At 34.1% G+C, this 18,022-nt stretch overlaps 1 protein-coding gene across 4 annotated transcripts in view; it reads right to left on the bottom strand.

Annotated features, from left to right (window-relative positions):
* The window catches only part of Pex5 (peroxisomal biogenesis factor 5), a 47,933-nt gene extending 34,598 nt beyond the window's left edge, over positions 1-13,335 (bottom strand). For 2 of the 4 annotated variants that reach the window (XM_076464281.1, XM_076464283.1), the window contains exon 1: positions 13,030-13,332. The gene's annotated coding sequence lies outside the window, so the exon portion shown is untranslated. Of the gene's footprint in view, positions 1-12,833; positions 12,971-13,029 lie in introns of those variants that run through there. The other 2 variants (XM_076464284.1, XM_076464282.1) reach the window with 2 other exon arrangements.
* Between the last annotated feature and the right edge of the window lie 4,687 nt (positions 13,336-18,022).

Here is an 18,022-nt window from a genome sequence, read left to right as displayed (position 1 = left end):
TTCTCATTAATACTAGTAAGGGAAAGTTTTAATATTTACAATGAAATAATCAGCAGGTACTGAATTTTCATGGAAGAGGTAGAAGTAACAAAGACACTCAAGCTACATCTTGGACAAAACACAAATAGTTGAAATTATCAGTTGTCAATGAAATTTGCAGAGATTGGTTTAGATAGTGTAAACAAATGTAAACTTGGTTTGCCCAGTGTTCCACATGACAGAAGTATTTTTAATAGGCACATAGTTCTACTGAATAATTTCTTAACACTGTTTTAGTATCAGATGTATTAACAATGCATAAAAATGTAAGCTTTATTCATAGTAGAGGGAGGCAGAAAATAAAGACATGTATAATGAAAAATTTGCAAGTTGCACCAAACTTATAACTAAAATAATAAGCCTAAGAAATAAACCTGGAAACATTAATGAAGGCTAATGGTCAGGATGGCATTGTATGATCAATGTCAGCTCATGTGTAAGAAGCAGTAACAGCACCAGCCCTCACTCTTTCATGACGGTACTGTGTCTTCATAATAATCAGATAATGTAAAGAGTGATGAAACCAAGTTAGAAAATAAGTCACATTATCTATTGTCTAGCAGGGACAACACTGTCAACCCCAGAGAAACTGAGAGTCTCCAACTAGTATTATTTGGCATTTTCTTGCACCGTTAATAGAGCAATCAATGAAAATGGGGGTTGGGGGATGATGGTGAAGTGTTCTGTTGGGAGATAGAAACATGGAAATTGAATTATACTACCAGATGTTTTTAGATCCTCAGTGCATGCACAACATACTTAAATCAAAGAAAACTTTTCTGGAGGTTGGATCATTTTAAGGGTCCCCTGACCAACCACCATATCCAATGCTTCCATTATTATCTTGATGGCAACTTCATGATGATTCAGGTGCTCATGGGACAGCTCTTCCACCACTTCTATGACAGGAGTATGCAATCAATAAGGGAGCATCCATATATATATGTGGCAAGATTATCAGCTGCCTTAGAACAAATCCACAAATTGCCAGTGGTATTACCTTTAAACTGCATCATTATGCAACAGCCCATCAAGTGCAGTGCATTTAATTAGTCCAGCCATGCACGTCTTCAGCAATGACAAATTACTTTGATAATGGTAGATTCAGTTAGTGAAGATTGTGTCAGAGTGTCAAGGCTTCATTATGAGAAGAAAAAACAATTTGAATTTTGCTCTATATTCACTGAGCTGATGATGACATTTCTTTTTAGACTGGAAAACCAGAAAAGAAAAGGATATGTGACCATGGTATGAATACAATGTGGAATGTGGTTACTATCTCTTCATTTTCACCTACTTATCGATAAGTTTAATGGCATCCACACTTATAATAAATGTAGTTTGCTGGTAAAAGTAATTAGCTATATCATTATGTGTTAAGGTATGAAAATCACTCTAATTAATTAAATAAGTTTTTTTTGGTGGAGCAAGTAATTCAGTGTTTTTTTTTACAGCCATTTGATGCAGAATATTCAGTTTCGGCCAACAGTTTAACTGATTGTCACTTGAGTTGTGCTTACTTCTTTGAAATGGGTTCTTGTATCATAGAATGTCAACTGGTGAGCTAATTAGTATATCTGAAATCTATCAAGTTTGAATGCATTTCAACTAGGTAAAGTGAGATTTTGTTGGTTTACATAGGTCTATGTTGTGTGGTGCTAGTTAGTTAAATTGCATTTAATTTGAAAAATAAGGGGAATTGGAAACGATGTCCAAATATGCAACAACTTTATCCAAAATGGTAGTGTTAAAATTCATTTTGAATTGCTTTGTTCACATCAAATTCACAGGAATATACAATTTTTTTTTACTCATATATACATAGAATAAATGAAAAAATACAGGTGGACAACAAAAAACAATTCTTTCACAATATGTCATCCATCATTGTATATCAATATTGTATTATTAAGAGGAAGGTGTATGTGTGTGTACTATCTTGATTGTATTTCTCAATCAATTTTCATTTAATCTAAATTTTGCCTATGAACAATTGCAATTTGCAAGTAATGTGTATATTGTTAAAGTTCATTGATCATACACATGGCAGCTGTGTTGAGACTCAAAAGTTAAAATTAGTGCACAATGTTTTTTTAATTAAAAAATGAAACTGTAAAGTGGTTAGATATCAACCGTCTTAGCAGTCTTTCATATGGTAATTCAGTAAAAGGTCACACTTTAATGCTGAATTTTAAAAATTATAACCACTTTTACTTATTATTATATCCTATTAACACTCATGTTTAAATGAAAGCAAAGAATATCAACCAATAAAGGGTCAAATCCCAAGAAGAAATGCTGCTTTACATTCAAAGAGTGCATGGATGAAATGGTAAGAACAGAATCTCTGTAAAACAGAGGAAAGATTCTTGTATAACTGAGGGAATATTATAGTGCAGTGCTGATGTAGACTTGAATTGTAGAATTTGTGCTGAAGCTAGAATTTCCAGCAACTCTTCTACTGGCAAGAAATGAGAAGATGGATGGAAGTTGGACTAAAGGAAGACATGCAAAGAACATGAATTTGCTGTAGATGTTCTTATAATCATAAATTCACACTTACTTTAATTGTAAAGCATCCTATTAGAAACCACTAATGAAAGACAGAAAAGACAGGAACTAATGAATGGAATGTTTTGTTTGCAATACATATGAACAGCTTCATGGATCTTGTGCAAAACATGTATAATCACATGTACCAGTAAGTTGAATAGCAAAAACTGTAGTTTGAGTTTTGGGTGTCAATCAGTCAACAGTGTTGTCTATGCAGAAATCATATCACAGATTTGCCTGTTTTTCTATTATACACTTATTACTGATGAAAGCATAAATATTTCTGTTAGGAAGATGCTTATAATTCACCTTAAGTTTATAAATTCAGCACTTGTGGTACATAAGACTGTTTGGCAGAATTGTTAACTTACCAACTTGTGATGTACAAGTTATTACAATCACTATCAAGATTTCTACATTTTGAATAAGCTGGCCATGATGAAGAGTGATGCTTACTTCAGATGGTGCTTCTGTCAAGCTAGATAAACAATAGTGTTGCCATACAACTCAAGTAGTGATTCTACATTCAATAGAACAATACTAGGGAATAGTAGGAAACAGAGGTACTAAAGACCATTTAAGCAGTACCTCAGTCCAAAGAAAATAACTGTAGCAAATGTACCAGAAAATGAGACTACAATTTAACCTCTAAATGAAGTGAGGCAGTTATCAAGATGCTTCACTCTTAATGTTTTTACACACAGTTATGAGACCCTTCTTGCATACACTGAACATAAAATCTTAGAAAATAATGATAGCAAGAGCAAAATGATAGAACAGTATCTTGGAGAAACAGTGTTAAAAATCTAAAAATCAAGTAAAAAATGAACAACTCATCAGTGAATTCATTCTAAGTTTTATATACGGCTGTGTGATCATGAATAAAAGGTTTCCAAAAAAGGAACTAAATGAATGAGCAGTTTTCAACTTTGCTTTCATCACAGCAAATCAGTTTTGAATTAAGCACTGAAAACATCAGCAAGCTAGTGGACAAACCCAGAAAAGGTTTGGACTTGTATCTATTGAAGTAATCTGTCCAAACCACTATAAAGGAAAAGTTCATTGTAAACCAGTACAATGGCTACAAATATATGTAGCAAAACTGATGACAAATTATCAGGAAACAGTAACTTTCAGTCTACAAAATTCAAGACAATACGGGGTAGTTCCACAACTGGCGAATATAAATGCAATTTTTCAACTTTCCAGTGCTGATTGTGAGAATGGCTTTAGCCTCATAAATAATTTAAAAACTGAATCACAGAATAGATTGAAAGAAAATCACCTGGATATACTAATGAGGATCAAGTGGTGGAGAAGTAAACCTAAACACAGTACATAAACACTGCAAGAGTGATAAAGAGAAAATGTTCTTGACCAGGAATAAGTATATATCCCATCATCAAACCTACCAACTACTAGAGCTTGGGTTATTTTTCTAATGACAATAACTAGTGGTCTACTAAATAAAGAAAATGATATTTTTTTCATGTGTCAAACCAAGAGAATGTTTCATTTTATTTGCCAAAAAAGGTTTTTCATACATAAAAAGCAATAAAAAGAATACATTTTTCGTATTTTAAGAGATGTAATAATAATCTTTCATTACATACATAGAGAAAGCATAATTTTTCATACATTAATACTAATGATGAAATATTTTGTTCCATATGTCAAGAAAATGGATAATTTTGTTTTATTCTCCAAAGGAACAGAATGCCTCTTACATGCATCTGTTCAATAGATACATGTGAGATTTTAAAAGGCTACTGAAAAGTTCGCACAGTGATAATTCTATTTTTGATTCTATATTAAGCAGTATACCTTGTTAATTATCCCTTGTTTTAATATTCTTTCTACTTCTTGTATACCTATTAGAACTTTTTTTTAATAAATACATTTCATTCAGTTTTTTGTTTCTGTTATTTGTACATATTGCTTTGACATTGGTACACATAAGTCATCCTACACATGGATGGAAGAAATTAGAAGACTGACTGCCAGGGGGCAGAGTTCCCAATAAAACTACCCAATTTGTTAACTAGTCATCTCACACTAGAGATCAGCTACAGTGTAGGGTAATACCTCTTTCATGATTCAAAGATATGCACCATTTAAGGACCAAGGTGGCTGGCATCTAAAGGACCTGTTCCAAAGCTAGAGATGATCTACAAACTACCAATGCATTTAACTGCAAAACAATAGTGGCACTATAGAATTTGCTGGAAGGGTAAAGGCAAGGTGTTAGTATACAGTTATGCATTTCATTTTGTAACTATTACAGTTATTCATCATTATTTTAATTCTTATTTTATTGTGTCTAATATGTTCATTTTTCAGTGTCATTTGTAATGACATTTATTTTAATTTATCTTGAAAAGCATTATTCTTAGCACACACACATATTAATATACATAAAAGTGTCAGTTGGCTATACTCGATTTCTCTGCATTTCATGAGTTACAAGTGACCAATTGCACTTTTTCTCTTATACTTCCTCGTTTGGTTGCCATTCCAATTTTAGTTGAATTTAATTTTAAAATAGGCATAAATAACCCCTTAATGTTAGCACTTTTTCTGCTATATAAAAAAACCTGTCACGAGAGAAGTTTCCAAGACCACATCAGGCATATCATCATGTATGTGACATCACATCATTATGATGCTAAGCTAAGTAGGATCTGCAAAGGAAAGCCGTTCTGGAAAGACTTCTATGATCAAAGACTTGGAAGTGCATTCACACCCTATTAATGCCCATGAAAAATAAGTAAGAAATTAGTGCAAATCTATGCTTGGGATTTATTTTAAAAATGCCTTTGTTAAAACAGACTGAATATATCAATTAGCAATAGGGAATAGGACAACTTTTCCCCAGAAGAACAGATGTGTATGTAATCACATGGTCATCATGTTTTAATTTTTTATCCAAAAGCATCAATGTGTACTGTCTTTACTTTACATTTCTTTTGAGCATTGCTAGTCGTATCTAGAATAGTTTTGGTTTCCAGCAGTTTCCCATCATTTTTGATGGGCTTTTATGATAGTATACATGTAGGTTTATAGTACTCTTTGTAGCTTCTCATTAATTCTGCCAATTATTATTGTGTAGCTTCCATTATTTATCTAAATGATTCATTTGTTTGTTATTTTGTATCTTGTGTTTCACTGTAATGATATGTTTTTCATATTTTGTAATTATGATTTCATTACATTTGATTTGTGTTAAGTTTACATCAGTAGTATAACTCTGTTTAACAGTTTTAGTATTTTTGTGTAATTCAGAGTTGTATTTGAAATACTGTGTGTGGTTTCTTATAGCAAAGCCATATTGGTCCATCTGCTGAGTCCACTGAGGAGTTGGTTGATTAATGTTTTATGACACAAAGCAGCTAGGCTATCTGCACCAAACATCCGGTAAAAAGTTAAAAGTCAATTTACTAAAGTTCATAAAAGGAAATTAAGGTAAAACAAAACAAAGTTTAAAAGAAACAGATAAGTAGCATAAAATTAATATTTACATCCAGACTACAACATTTAAGAGAAAAACTACAGTAATTCAAGTTGTAAAGGACTTTCTGTAGCATAACTGTAATTATTATAACTCACCAGGAAGACTAACAAGTGAGTACAAAAACCACCATCAGTCACCTGAAGTTGGCCTTTCTAGTCCTGGTTCTGAGTTATTTGATGTAATGGCCATTTTCAGAAAATAATAAAAAGGTTTCAAAAGATGTGTAGCAAAATTATAAACATAACTCACCAGGATGACTAACGGATAGTTCAAACAGCAGCGTTAGTTTCCTGAAGTTGGCCTTTCCAGTCCTGGTTTTGAGTTATTTAATTTATGGCCAGTTACTAATTTCAAATCAAATAAGATGAACTGCAATTTTTAAAAGGGAGCCACATTAAAAGGGTGTAATGTATAAATTTAAAAACTTAAATGGCATTAAAAAGATTAATGGTCTTTAAAAAAACTAAAAACATTACCAAGGTGGACAGTGTCACCATCACCAATAACACTGTCTAACATTATGGACAAACGACAGCAAGAAAGTAAAGTGTGGCTTATTGTAATCTGAGTGTTACACAAACTACACTCTGGTGCATCAGTTCCAGATAAAGAAAATGATGAGTTAAAAAACTGTGACCAATGTGTAGTCTAGTTAGAACAACTTCCTCTTTCCAATCCTTACAAAAGCAAGATGGCTAAAGTCCAATATATGGTTTTATTTGGTAAAGCATGTTTATTCATTGCTCACTCCAAGTCGACTGCTTGCTGGCACTCAACTTGCCCAGCCTTGAACATAGGACCATAATCCATGTAAGAGACAGGTAGAGAAAACAAACAATGATGGTATGACGCAAGGAAACACTTATGGCTACGGCCTACAAGGGTGTGGAGTGGCAAAAACAGGGTAAACACATGCTGATCAACCAACAGTGCCACCCCTCCACGCACTCTTCCATCACACAGCCTGTCATTTCTGTACAAAGAAAACCACTGAAAGGTGACTGAATGAGCAGATTTCAGAAATGTTTCCTGTAAGGAAAGATATACAGGATGGTAAGAAGCAATCAGTGTTTTGATGTCATCCAGATTAGAATGTAAACCTCAACAGTTCCATTGTATCAGGGTGGCTATTTTTATTTATGTGTAGGTGAATTCGGTGGAGAACCTTTCTGTTTACGACCACGTCTTTTGTTCTTACTGTCTTTATTCGAGGAAGATCTATCAACCTCCACGGATCCTGCCCTGGATCGATTGGGCAGATCTTTGCTGTTGGAAGGTGATTCCAGTGACTAAGGACATGAACAAATGATTGTTTTGCATCTTGGGGTGAGAGAAGAAGATGTATCCAAGGAAATGCCTGTACCCAGAACCAAAGGATGTAGATCTTGAGGTTTGTTGAGATGTATGTAAGGGACAGAGATAGGTATTGAAGTTGATTCATCAACTTTTTTAACCACAGAGGTCAAAAGACTTTTTACTTGTTTGGAGAACGATTCATTTGGAGCCACAGAGAGATCTGTCTGCATTCCCACTGCAGTTGAGGAACAAAGTGCAGCAGTATATGTCCGAGATGAGGTGATGGACAGTAATATTCAAGCCTCAGGATAAGTAATGTAACAAACAGTTTTCAAACACTGCACCTCTTTTTCTTCCAACCATTTAGAGCAAGAACGAAAGTAGGATGGGTGAGAGCCATTGCAACTGATGCAATGAGTGTCCATTTCACACTTGTAGGCATCATGGTCCTTGCCACCAGAATGAGCACACACCAAGGAGCCACAACATAATGTCTTCTAGTGACTGAATCGCTGACACTGGAAACATCGGAAAGGGTTTGGAATGTATGGCCATACTCTGCAATTAAGATAACCTGCCTTGATGGTGACAGATGGATATGGTAGATGTAAATGCAAAAATGAGGACATTGGTGGGCATCATAATTCCATTTTTGCAAGTGGATATATGCCTCACTGCAGAAACTCCTTGGGTGAAGAAACCAGCAAGAATCTCTGGCTCTGGAATATTCTTCAAATCCCTCTCAACAATAATTCCTCATGATGAATTCAAAGTTGCATGAGGTGTAACCTCAATATGTATATCCCCAATTACCTTTGAATGCAAGAGGAGTTCATTGTGTTGAGATGTGGATGTTTCCACCAATATATCACCAGATTGAAGCTTCTTTACTGACTTTGGAGAGCCAGCAAGTCTCTCTAGTCCCTTCTTAATGAAAAAGGGAGATATTTGCCCTAAACATTTGTCTGAAAGTGAATGCAATATAAGAAAATGAGGTACAACAGGTGGTACAGATGGTGAAGATTACTGCTCAGAATCTTCAAGACGTGGTCATTTACCTATAGCCTGTTTTTTCACTATTTTATTAAGATTTTTAATTGGAGTATCCATAATAATGAAAAATTTCAGTGCCCACTGACACCACTCACCATGGTGCCCTACTAGGGGATGCACTACAGTATTAAACAACGACACTGCAGCAACGCCAGGGTTTTTTGAGCACTATACCCAAACATCAGCATCAGATACAATGTCCACAACACCTGTTGAGAACATCCAACACTGGTACTTGGTTGATCCTAGCCCGAGTGGACCAGCCGATTGACCCAAGAATGGCCACCTCAAGGCCGTTCATCTACAGGAATTCAAGGCCAAAGTGGTGTGTTAGGGTTGGACCCCTCAAACACCAGGATCCTCTCCTCCCCCTTCACAGGTTGCCACACATGGCAAACATGTGGGTGGGTGTTTAGATTCCAGAGGAGGTAAACTGAAAGAACACAGGAATCCACACTGAAGAGAATCAAACCCTTGATTTTAGCACTGTAAAACCATAGACTGGTAATGTATTCTTTATTTTATGTTTCATTATCTTGTTTCTTTCATATAGTTGTTTATATGTGTATTTTTACACACTAAGTTCATGTATAGTTTTATATTACCCTCTGCTTAAAGGGTAAGTAATATTTGTTAAATGGTTTATTTTTTTACAATGTATTTCTTTGTTAAAATTGTTTACTAGTGTCACCTATGGATGTGTTCACATCAATTTTGTTTAAAGGATTTTTCATTTCATTATTACAAGTGTATTTTAATACATAATGAATTGTAAAAGGGACTAGATTAAAAATATAGTTTAAAAATGTAATAGATCTAATACTAATGTGTTATGACAAATGTAATTGTAATACTTCTTCACCAAGTTGTAAAAGGCACACACTCTTAACAGTTATTGTAATAGGTACCTGCATGATGAGTAGATAGTTAAAACAATGATCTCCAGTACATGGCTTCTGTTTAACCAACTAAGGATTATAAAAATTATACATCATAGTAGTTTAGGTGAGAAAAAAACTGAATGCAGTAGGCTGATATAGCTGCTGAGAGCCATCATGATCCCCAAAAAATGTACCACCCCCTCAACTCAAGTAGCTTTTGGAGTGATGCTGTATAAATGAATAAGTGGTTAAAGGTGCAGTTAATGCTTGCTTAAACATTCTATACTGATATAATACACTTATTTGACTCTCTCATGGACTCTTTAGTGGGCAATGGGCTCCAGGTAAATAGCCCCAGCCTCCCTACTCTCTTAGAGGGCTGGCTTGACTGAGCTGTTGGCACTTGACCTAATGACTGTAAACTGTTTTTTAGTGTTGACAAATCTCATCAACAGCTGTTCATATCAATGAAAAAATTATTCACATTCTTTCACATACTCCTTAACTTTCCTATCAGTTGACAACATTTAATTTTCTTAATTTTTCTGTAACTGCTGATAAACAACTAAGGTTTTGAAGGCTGACAGTTTAGAAAAAATTAAATTTGTCATCTATTCAGTTGGATGATGACCTGCTTCACATCATCTGTCTGAAACAAAAAATCTAGACAAGGCAGATGTCAGTGTCTGTTAAAAAATAGTTAGTTTTTGAGGGTTTACAGAAGAACCATTAGATTATACTTGGTTTTAACACATGTTCACTGGAGAGAAGTATAGCTGAAGGGGAGGGGCATATTTGATGTTCATAAGATACAGTAGACATACATGCAGAGTTTGCTTACTTGAGAATAAGTAGAAGCAGATATTAGAGAGGAAGGGGAATAGCAGAAATGAAAGAAGCAAAACAAACAATGGTTTTAAAGTAGATAAAAGCTGCCTTGAGAGAAAGTAAAAATTAGTGTTGGATTTACAAGGTGGTGTAGCAGTTAAAAATTTTAAGGTCATAGAGGCAGGTTTTAGGTAGTATTCATGTACCAGTCTGTAATGGGTTTGAACCTTTGGTTGACTACAATAAAAGAGGAAGTGTACTTATGGGGACACACTCTCATTTTGATAATTATTTGTAGAGTAGTGCAGAGAAAGACTAGGCCTAAGTTGTTTATTATTTTTTTGCTAGAAAGTATAATATTAGACACTATAGCAAGTGTTGGCAGTTTATTTGTTAATACTTTCATAGTGCATGTAGGAGTGAATGATTTTAGAAACTGTAAACTCAAAAGAAACTCAAAAAAAAAAACTCCTTTGTGCTAAATAAAAGGATAAACTACTTTGTAGAAACCAAGGATTAAATTAAATACTAAAGGATATTCTTAAAAGAACAGGTGGGGAGTGATAGTCTTATAGATAGGTTTTAGGATATACTCCCTGATTTTTGTTTCTTTCTAAAAAGAAATTTCAGAGATTTTAGCCTGTCTTCATATAACAATCTTTCTACTCCAGGCATCATCCTAGCAGGCCTCCTGTGAACCCTTTCCAAAAATTCAATGTTTTCCCTACAGTGAGGCACCAAAGCCTGAACATAATACCCAAATGTGACCTAACCATGACCCATAAAATGAAATATAACTTATTTATGCTCCTATTCAATATTTCTGTACATACAACCTGCAATCCTATTTACCATGCCATTTTGAAAACAGTAGCATTCTCCTAATAGCCACAAACTTAAAATCTTACCATCAGCAAACTTAAATAATTTATTAACCATCCCAATGCAATTCAAAAAAAGAGCAAAAGTTCTAACACTGACCAAGTGTTACAGCATGATAAAATATTTTTAATGGGTATAAGAAAATATTTTACCAAACTGTAAAACCTGTAACTTGTAATAAAATAATACTTATAATCAGTAAGTAAACTCAAAATAAAAATACTGATCCAATTGGACTGAACTTGATTTATAACATCTTCTACATTCTTTAATCAAGCCAGTTTTCTATCCAATGATCCAACCTATCCCCACTCTGACAGAGATGATTATTTTTACAAGACTTTTATGTGGCACGTTGTCAAATACTTTCTGGAAATCCAAATGCAACATATCCATACAACTTGTTACTTGGTCCGACTTAGCCACCAGAAATTAACTTTTCTATGACCACTCATTCCATAATTCTTTGAATATGGGTGTTAAAGAACCTGTTCAAGAAGTATTTTGCTAAACAAGCAATTCTAGATGAATTTAAGTGAAAATTCCTCATAAAACCAGACAAACTGCTTTGTAACTGAAGTATAAATCAAAATGAGAAAAAAGATTTTTATCAAATAGAAGGATGATTTTCAAACAGGATATGATGATAAAAAGTTTAATGCAATGTTTTTTATGCAAAAATCATGATCCTTTTTTGATCCACAGATTTACAAGACTAAACACAATATTTCAAATGATGTTGAACCATACTTACAGGATTATCCGATTACTCTATGAATTTCTTTTCAGTATTTAAATGTGTATAACCTAATATCCATTTGCCTTATTAGTATTACTAGTTAATGTACATTACATAGAAAGCTTTTAAGACTTTTTTATAACAGCCATGTCTCATTTTCTTACTTCTTCCACTTTGATTCCCCTGCAATTTTATAATAAAATATAAAAACAGCAGATGGGACAAAATACTCTTTGATGTTGCATAATTCAAATAATGCTGGAACAATTTCTTTGCCTCTGTCAGAACATTGTAAACAGGCATTTTCTTGACACAAGTTTTTTCACAAACTTGCATTCAAATGATCAGACTCAACTGACTCATGTGAAACTCGCAAATGGGCTGTTAAACAATCATCTATACCAAAACAAGTAACTATGACCAGCCCTACTAATTACAGCAAAGTTATCACAAATATAAGGAAATAGCATTAAATGGTTTCTGAAACAGCAGCATTGTAAATATGGTAAAAGGGTATAAACAATATTGATCATAATAAGAGACAGAAGTCAAGATGCTTATTCAGTTTTCTCAGTTTACATGATAATGCTATGATGATTTTAAAAGGTTCTCATAATACAACAAAACTATTGACAACTGTTTAAGTTATAACTTCTAACGATGTACTAAGAGTTTTATGTACTACTACTTTTAGGTTATCAGAATAACGTCACATTTACAATACCATGAATATAATAGTATCCTTTAGAAATGCTAAACTGTTAATTATGAATTACATGAAAAAAGAGCTAATACTAGTCGTGATAGTAATATTAAGATTAATGCTAGCACTGAGTAGCCTTAGCAGTACTATTACTGTTTTTGCTAACATTATAAATTAAATTATTAAAGTAACTACTATAATTCTATTACTTATATAACCCCACACGTCAGACAATAAGACTAGTAATTACTAGTACTAATATTTAGTATAATTGAATGAAATTGCAATCATCCTAGTGTTATAACGTAGTCTTATTTCTTGAAGGTTAAGCCTATACCCTGAGTATACCGTAAAACAACTTGAAAAAATCAGCTGAGTTACATTTCCAAGTTCAAATTTCAAGTTATAACTATACTACAACTGTTATAAATAATGCTAGAAGCTGTCTCTTGTGAAAGCAACAATTGTTAATCATTCGGTTAATTTTTTCGCTAACACACTTGCAGATACAAAACTTACAAGATAATAAAAAATAAATCCTTACCGTGTTTAGTAAATTCACGTCAGTATCACCAGTACATTTACGACTACAGCGACCTCTCATACAAATAATGCTCAGACTACAGACTATACCACAAATACCTCTCTCCTCTTACTACTTTCGTAGTTCACGTATTTGATCATATAAATATGAATACAAAAAAATTAAAATCAATCACATTTCTGCTACAATAATAACTCTATGTCTATAAAAAGTAACTTGCATTTTTTTTTGTTTCTTCATAAATAGGCTTAGCTGTATCATGTTATAAGGCCTTGGCGTATTAAAAGATGTTAGAGCGGTGTTTTCAAAACTGTGGGACGCGCCCTCTAAAAGCGCTCTGGTAGGGAGGCGGCCTTTTGGCAGAAAAACCCACAAATAATAATGGAAGAAACAGAAATTTGGAGACGATGATTACCTTAGAAAGCTATGACTTTGTTCTAAAACCGTGTTATTTTTCTTTCATTTACTTACTCATTACAAGCATTTTTTTACAATTTAAATTTCTTTATTAAAGCAGTTAAAGAAATTACAGATTTTACTGTTATCACATGCGAAAATTATTTTAATATGAAGGGTTACTATTTAAAGTTAGTGTAGTGAAAGGTATAAAATAAATAATAATGTAACATTAAACATTTTCATTCAAAGATAAATCGAAGAACGCTTAAACAGTAACTAATTAAGCAAAGCCTAAATTTACAATTACAAGTAATAATGCAGAACCAACAAATATTTTTGTAATTATGATAAACTATTAAGGCTATCTGCCATCGTCTCTAATTTTGACTATTAACCAGAAGATGGCAGCCAATTAGTAGTACTCTAACACCCACTATTCACGGCAAGAGGTTGACTCTCACTTCTGTACCGTAGTTATGACATAAAATGCAGAAGATATCTGTGGTATTGCATGTTTACATAAGCTTTAAGACTCCAAAGCTCTACTATATGGTTAACGGGTAACCCTTGGCCATAGCCTTTGTTAAATATATTTATAACTAATTTTTCTTCTACATTTAATATCAAAGATGACATACAATTTTGTTAAACTTTATTTATTTTAGGAAAATATTATAACGTAATATGAAGAATATTTTGTATAATTACCGTATATTTACCATGTATTTACTGATAATAAGAATGGAGAAAATTCTAAGGAAATCATATCACCATTTCACAATAGAATATGTAATTCAATATTGTGATATCCAGGTATATTGTATATTTTCTACATGATTTTAGTAATAAAGGAAATTGAAATTTTTTTCACAGTTTCATTATTTCAAACTCTAAAAATCTGAGTCGAAATTTCAAATACAGATACTTCTATAGTTTTCCTGGTCGACCCTACTGTTATTAATGGATGTAACTGATACTTGTGCAGAAACCAGTTTTTGCCTGAAAGTGTCACAAGTAACTAGGAATGATCTTTTGTGAAGTTTCTGCTTTGACAATGTACCTACTAACCCTAAGTTAATCTTTTGTTGAAATAAGTTTAAAGGGATGCTTCTGCAAAACAGATGTATCAGGTCATCCCTTAAGTAATGTCCGATTTTAGGTTCAGAAAAATAGAAAGGATTTCAAAAGCTTTTAATGTTATTTAATCAATAATGTATGTTCCATTATTATTAATTACTTCCTGCCAATGATTCACAAGCTTCTGAATGCCACTTCTATAAAAATTCTTGGATCTTCAAGTCTTCCAAGCTCTTTTTAATCAAAATAGTTCTGCAAACTTCAGAATAAATGATATCAGATGGCACAAAGTCTGGAGAATAATTAGGATGTGGAAGTTTTCCCAGTCTAGCTCTTCAATCATTGGAGATGTGTTCCTTGCTGTATGGGACCATGCATTATCCTGGTGTAACATAACACCTTTATGATTGATTAAAGCAGACCTCTTTTCTTTCAGTGCAACATTCAAGCGCTCTAACTGTTGACAATAGAAGTCTGATGTAATCGTTACATTGAGTGGCAGCAACTCAAAATGGATCACACCAACAATATCCCATCAAATGTTTAACAATACTTTCCAAGGGTGGAGGTCCATTTTGGGCTGTGCTTTAACGACTTTACCTGCACTGAGACATTGTCTGCGGCGCTTAACATTTTTATAAAATATCCATTTTTTTTAATCTCCAGTAACTGACCTGTCCAAAAAAGGTGAGTTACGTCCACTCTTGCTCTAATGTTGGTTTCTGTCAAATCATGTGGACCTATTTTCCAAGTTTTGACACCTTTCCAAGCTGTTGCAGATGACGATAAGCTGTTGAATAGGTTAAATTAAGCTTCTGTGCTAGTTCTTCAACTGTTACAGTACAATCTTCTTCAAGTGCAGACAGCAGCAAGTCATCATTAAACTCAACAGAACGGTCTGAACGTGACGCATCACTTAAGCTGTAATCACCTGATCTGAACTTCTGAAATCACTTTCGACATTTTTGTATTGAGAGACTCTGCATCATAAACACCTTAAGTGTTTCGTGTAGTTTCTACTGCACTATTCCTTTTTTAAATTTATAAAGTATTATATGCCTAATGTACTCCTCAGACACATCCATTTTCATAAGGATTTACTTGATTAATGATTTGAAAAAGTGGAGTTGGGTTAGTTTCTTTTATTTGTCTGAACATTTGTATACATGTCCTACTACATTTTTAGTCATTAAAGCCTTCTACAAAGACAGAAATGATGATGTAATTTCAATATTACATTTTCGGACATTACTTATGGGATGACCTGATACTTATAATAAAAAAATGAGTGTTCACTCATGGAGTCAGCAGATAGCCCGATGTGGCTTTGCTATAAGAAAAACACACACGCCTGGAAAGAGATGACTGAAGAAAAGACATGTCAAGCAAAGTAGGCGATCTTTTCTGGACTGAGGAATTTCACTCATGAAGTGAAGACCCATAAATTAGGGAATTTGGAACATCCAGACCACTGGATTAAACTATACCACTGAGAGATGATCTCGGTGGAAGGAAAATGCAGATAACTGATAGTTGTCAGTGGAATGATGTCTGGTGAATTTAAGACTATGTGGGGAAGATTTGAACAAAACCCCTTAGCTGTTGCCAGTAATAGCACCAAGATCAAAGCTACGATCCATCCCACCGGTAACCAATGGAAAAAGACTGGATGTAAAGATGGTGGGTGATGTCTACCAATCAAAGTTGTTTCCTTAGAAAATGGAAAAATAAGCATTCAAGGGTAAAGACAACGTACCATTGAGGAGGTGTATCTTTCTGGACTGAAATAGTTCCACAAAACTTCAGTGGAAGCTTATTATACCTTTGGTCATTCAGAGTTGTATGAATTGCAACATCTTAGTAGGTTATCACCGTGTAGCCCTGTGCCAGGAACTGACTGCCTATCTGGGTGTTGGAGTCACTGTTAGTGGTTTGTAGTTATAGCTAAAAACACTGGTAGGGATTCCATAATGGAAAGACTTTGTCAATCTGCACAATTCCCTGTAAGCGAGGCCAAATATATCATACCTTAATGCTCAAGGGATTGGTGAAATGATACCTGGCCTGGTTCTTAAAGCATGTTAGGCAAACTGTTGATGGGAATGGATTAACTTGAGATCAATGTGTTCAATATCTGATCTCAAGCTTAGATGTTCTTGTTATCGATGCTCTCTGAGACATTCATATAAAACGTGTATTCACAGTTTGATGAAGTGAAAAATCAGGTAGGCCAAGTCCAAAAATTAGAATAGGCTCAGTACTGATGGACTGGTCGGTGATAACCTACGTGGATAAGTTATGCACAGAGACAGTTTTAACTGTTACATGAACTGAAGTTGTAACTTTAAATTATCAGTTACAGAGGAATCAACCTACAGTAGAAGCTGCATTAGTAATTCTGCTAGTGGATGATACTACACAGTTTTCTCCACAACATCAGGCTAAACGAAACTAAAAAGCTAATAATCACCCATCCACAAATCCTGGCATTCCAGTGCAGTCATACTGTTCTCCAGCAAGCGAACAGGTCTGCCCAGAGGTACACACTAAAGCAAATGCTGATTCCTCCAGCTTATTTACTTGTGAACTAATGGTGTACTGGCAAAGGAAATATCTGTACTTTTCTAAGGAGCAAAGACAGTAAGACTATCAATTTCAGCCAATACATCATTACATATGAGTCAACCCACAACATCAGCTCTATACAAAGTAGCAAAGTAGCAAGGTTAGTAGTACCAAACATCAGATCACCAGGTCCAGCATAATCATAGAACTGATGGATCCCAAGAAGGGCTTGACCATTAACTTAAGGAACACGATAAATTTCTTTCACAAAATGTGTTAGTAATCAGTTTATTTCTGTCAGGGTTGGGACGAACTTTGTACATGATAACGAGGGTAAAATGGAAATGAATGGAGTTCCTTACAGACACCAGAGAGGAAAGAGCTCTAATGAACCTCTCAAGGTCTTTAATTCCTTAGAGTGAGATCATCATTATAGTCAATGAATACTGGCTTCATTCTGGTAAATGATGATAAACTAAATGTTTATCATAGTGATTGATCTTTGGCTCAGTCTAAAAGATGTCACCCACAGAATTAAAGCAGTCATTTCCAATCTCGAATCTGCAGTCTACATCCTTAAATGATTGTATCGCAAAGCTTGTTCATCAGTTTTCCTGTGCAATGGATAGCTTATGTTCAACAGGAAAGATATCCAATGCCAATCAAATCAAGCTTAGAAACAGTGGACTGCACCAGTGTATGTAACAGAAGGAATAATAGTACCTTTATGTACACAGTTGATATTTCATAGTTTAATACAAACATCTAATGTGTCATTTATATAAAACGCAATTATAAAAAACACACACGAGATGAATTGCTTTCTGTCCAGAAACAGATAACATTGGCTAGAACAGTTCTTTCTCCAAGCTGATATATAAAGCTACGTTTGTGTCTGCTTGTTTGCACCTTTCAGTCATCTATTCCTTACAGATTTCAACATTTATTGATC

The sequence above is a fragment of the Tachypleus tridentatus genome, chromosome 10 (genome assembly GCF_004210375.1).
Source record: "Tachypleus tridentatus isolate NWPU-2018 chromosome 10, ASM421037v1, whole genome shotgun sequence".
NCBI classification, from domain to species: domain Eukaryota; kingdom Metazoa; phylum Arthropoda; class Merostomata; order Xiphosura; family Limulidae; genus Tachypleus; species Tachypleus tridentatus.
This window is presented reverse-complemented; position numbering and strand designations above follow the sequence as displayed.